Raw genomic sequence first — 4,784 nt, forward strand, 5'->3', positions numbered from 1 at the left:
CACGGTAAAAACCTATATAGAACTTTAAGTTGGAAGTGGATCAAAAATATTTTTTTTAATGTAAATCATAAAAATCAATTTTTTTTGAATTTTATCCACGTGCATAAACACATGAAAATGTAAATAATGAAAACGAGTTTTTGCGTCTTTTCCACGTGCACGGTTTGTTTTATTTTTCGTCGGGTTGTTTTCTTTATGTGCGTAAAATCGACTTTATTATAAAATGCAAAAAGCTGAAAAGTCTACTTTTAACTAAATGCAAAAGGTCGACTTTTATATAAATGCAAAAATCGAGTTTTCGTTTCAACTAAAAAACCCTACTGATTACCAAACCCAAAAAAAAAACTAAAATTTTAGTAAAAACAGTTTATTTTTTAGTTCATAATGTGGAATAATGAAAATAAAAGAATTTAAATTTCAAAGAAATTAATCCTCGTCCACACTAGGAAACTTTTGTTGAGAAAATTTTCTTAATTCTCTTTTGAAGTTTTCTTAATGTCCACACATATAAACTTGTGTTTTTTTTTTATTTTATTTGTTGTTGTACGAATGAAAAGAATAACAAAACAAGTTTTCGAGAACGGGAAATTCCTTACCGCGAGAGAAATGAGTGATATTCTTTCTTTTTCTTTCTCACGCAAAATCAAATTTTTCCTAGTGTGTACCGTCAGTTTATTTCTCATGTTTAATTATTTTAATATTTATCTTTTGACATTGTTATGAATATTTGTTTTGAGAGTTTTTTTCATAGAGATCTGCAAAGATCTGTTCACAATCACTGTTACTACATTTTAGTAGGTAAAATATACAACTTGATTGTGATTTGAACAAATATATTTTTTCTAAAATCGCACTTTCTGATCTCTCGAATTCCGTTTATATAGTATAAAATTGTAGAAAAATTAAAAACTAAACGTAGTTGCAAACTTAGCGGGCTTACAGTCGATTTTAAGCCGCCTCTGACATATTTGGTGTTAGTCTCGGCCGTCGTTAATATTTGTCGCGGAGGGCTCTGGAACAATCACAAAGTAAAACATAATTATACTTAATATTACAATGAACCCGATTACTTCCTCAAAAGAATCTCTGTCGCAGGCACTACAATGCAAAATTATACCAAATCAAGAATACCTACTACAAGGATCAATAATAGAATCTGCTGTTGATCATTTATTGCACAGGTTTATATATATAATTATTGATGCATGCAGGTATTTATAGTGTGATTTTCAGGCTTCGTGGTCTTTGTGACATTGTGTGACAATGTTGAAACGGCTCCAGAAACCTTTCATGATTTGGAAGTTTGTATGAGCATGAGGCAGCCAAATCAACAATTAAGTGTGAGAGTTCGTCGAGCACTTGATAGAGATGTGCCATATCAACTGAGATATATAGGACAACCTGAATTAGATCGATCTAGGCCAACTCTTGTACGATCAAGTATTGATGTAGGATGTACTGCAACTGTTCTTGAATTTTTAACCGAATTAGGCTGCCGTCTAGACTTCGAATATGTTAGTCAAGGATATATGTTTCGAAAAGGACGAATGAAGATAACCGTAGCAAAAGTATTTAAAATAATGCACGGAAAGCAGAATGATGGTGAACCAGTTTGTCACAGCTTTCTGGTAGAACTATCGGTTTTAGCACCAAATGGACAAGATGCAATAGGAGATGAAATGAGGATTTTTGCAGAGCAATTAAAGCCTTTAGTACAACTTGAGAAGATTGATTACAAAAGACTGGGAACATTGCCTTAATTTAATTGTTCTAAGATATACAGTGGATGATTAGATTTGTAAAACATGTTTGGTTTAAAAAAGTAAAAACTATGTTACGGCATTTTTAGTTATGAAAGTGAGGTGCATCATTTTCTCTTAGATACAATAAAGCCGTTAGTACAACTTGAAAAGATTGATTACAAAAGACTGGGGACATTGCCCTAATTTTATAATTCTAAGATATACAGTGGAAGTCATTAGATTTGTAAAACATGTTTGGTTTAAAAAAGTAAGACATATGTTACCGCATTTTTAGTAATGAATGTGAGGTGCATTATTTTCTCCTAGCTACAATAACATAATTTAAGGTCAACTTTCCCAATAAAGAGTTACTGCCTGTTCCTCTAAATGCGAACGTACATTCCATCTCATTCTATATTAAAATAACAATTTTTCGAATTTATTTGTTGTTTTCTATATAAAACTAGAAAATACTTGTTCGTTCGCACTTAGAGGAACACGAACTTAACTCGGACAAGTAGTCAATGCATCCGAAGCAGACAATGATTTCCACTAACGTCAAACGATCTGTTTGGCTCTAATACGCCTTTTGCCAAGGATGTATTATTTGTAAACGAGGTTGAAGATAATCGTCACTTTAGTGTCCCCTTTGTAGGAAAGAAAGTGTAAACCTTAAAAACAAACTGTATATTTATGTCAGTCTCTTCGTTATTGAGCTGCTCACGCTTATGTTAACAATCTCTAGAAAGAAGAGAGGAGAATATTTTTAAATATCTTTATAAGCAAAGTCCCTGCCAACAATTTCTATCCAAATTGTAACCATAACGTTGCAGCTTAAAGTTTAAAACAATCTAATCTAATTTGATATAATCTGAGTGAATGAAATGTGCCCCGCTCGGAAGAAACCGTTCCGCATGTTTCATAACATTAAGGTGGTAAATATAAATCAAAGAAATAAAACAAATTTAAAGGGACAAATAAAAGAAATTAAATAAAACAGATAAATCAAATAAAAACTAATAAATAAATAAAATCCGCTCCTCTATGAGCCATTAGGCGACAACCCGAGTCATACTCGGCCTAAGATTGTCAACCCAGCGACAGCTGTATCAACCGAAAGTTTTTTTCCCAAGAAAGAACTATCGGTCACAGTCGATCTGTTATATAAACAACGTATAAAGTCAAAAAAACGTTATCTTCATGATCAGAATCGCAAAAATTTATGTTTTACATTTTTTCCTTATAAGTAGCAAACCGTTTAAAATTTAAGAAAACTAAAAAACTAGCTAAAAATCATGACAATTTTGGCACCAATTTCGATAAAAAGCAAAAACAAAATGCCTCTCAAACCCACGACCAAAACTATTCTACAATTTTTTTAAATTATTTTTAAAATGGGTCTCGGATTTTTCGAGACCCATTTCAAAAGTATCGAAAATGTTTTATTTTTTCCAAAATTAAACTGAGGTCAGGATTTTCAATCAAATTCAGGAAACTTTTCACTTTTTCAACTTACCTATCATTCCTAAGAAGTTCATATGTTCTAGAAAGTTGTTTATTGAGATCTTAGGTACATTTTTGTAGTTAACTGTTTTCTTAAATTTTCTTTATGAATATATAACAATTTTATAGTTTTCTAAAAGGTACCTTTACCTTTTTAAAAAAACTTGTCCTATTTTTTGAAAATGTTGCCACTGTGTCCTTCCGAATATGACCTATTTTTATACCCTTCACCTTCGTGAGAAGGGTATATATAAGTTTGTCATTCCGTTTGTAATTTCTATAATATAATTTTCCGACCCCATAAAGTATATATATTCTGGATCCTTATAGATAGCGGAGTCGATTAAGCCATGTCCGTCTGTCTGTCTGTTGAAATCAGTTTTTAGAGGACCCCAGATATCGGCGAGATCCGAATCTTCAATAATTCTATTAGACATGCTTTCGAGAATATCGCTATTTAAAATCAGCAAAATCGGCCGGTAAATAACGGAGTTATGAGCAAAAATCCGAGACAACCTCTGAAAATTTCATCAAAAAATTATTATAAAAGCAACAATAACACTGTATATAGAAAAAGATGTACACGTGTGTGTGTAGATGTATTTGGTTTTATTCAGCTGTGTATTTTTTTGTATGATTGGAATCCAAACATACAAAGTATACACAGCAAAAAAAATATTTGCATTTTTTGTTAAAATAAAATAATTTTCCCTTTTGCTTTGCAAATATATTTTTTAATGAATAGAAAAAAGTATTTAAAACGTTTTCAATTGTATGAGAGTAGATTGTGAGTTATTGTACAATAATTTTATATGCGAATAATGTAAGTTTGAAATTTAAAACTAACACAAATTTTTTCCAAGTGTTTTTTAAAACAATTTTTTTTTACGATAAACAAAAACAAAATCTACGTCTCGTCAATGTTTACCAGCAATGAATCAGAGGTCGAAGTCGACCGGCTTCGAGTCGGAGCTTAGCCGCCGCCGAACTATATTCAGTTGCTTGAGCCGCCGCCGAAACATTCGGCTTAAATCGACTCAAATTTTTTTAATGTTTTTATTAACTAGACTGTAAGATCAATTATGTTTAAAATACACTATGGTGAAGGGTATATAAGATTCGGCACAGCCGAATATAGCACTCTTACTTGTTATGTTCTAAAATCCCAAAGCTGGGATCAGAAAACTGAAAGCAGTTTTAGAAACCTCAATGTGATTTCTATTTACACCAAAAGTATTTTCTCAGTCCTGAAAGAAATGTGGACCCTATGGGCAAAAATGTAAAAAATTCCATTTTTGGGAATTGCGGGATGCCCTTGACCTTTTCAATTTTTTTTTTTGCATTTTCTTATTTGAAATGACAAATTTAACAAGCGTTGAAAATTTTATTGAGTTTTGTTCATAAATAAATATTTTGTCATATATTACATATTTGTTTAAGTTCTAAAACTATGATTTATATCAAAATTTCAATTTAGTCCATATATTATCCCATAATATCATTTTTTAGTTAGATATGGAAATTCTCGACCCTTTACAA

General features: G+C 31.2%; 1 pseudogene; it reads left to right on the plus strand.

Annotated features, from left to right (window-relative positions):
• The first annotated feature begins 1,008 nt into the window (after positions 1–1,008).
• LOC124418582 lies at positions 1,009–1,912 on the plus strand (annotated as a pseudogene).
• The last annotated feature ends 2,872 nt before the right edge of the window (positions 1,913–4,784 follow it).

This window comes from Lucilia cuprina, chromosome X, assembly GCF_022045245.1.
Source record: "Lucilia cuprina isolate Lc7/37 chromosome X, ASM2204524v1, whole genome shotgun sequence".
In the NCBI taxonomy this organism is placed as follows: domain Eukaryota; kingdom Metazoa; phylum Arthropoda; class Insecta; order Diptera; family Calliphoridae; genus Lucilia; species Lucilia cuprina.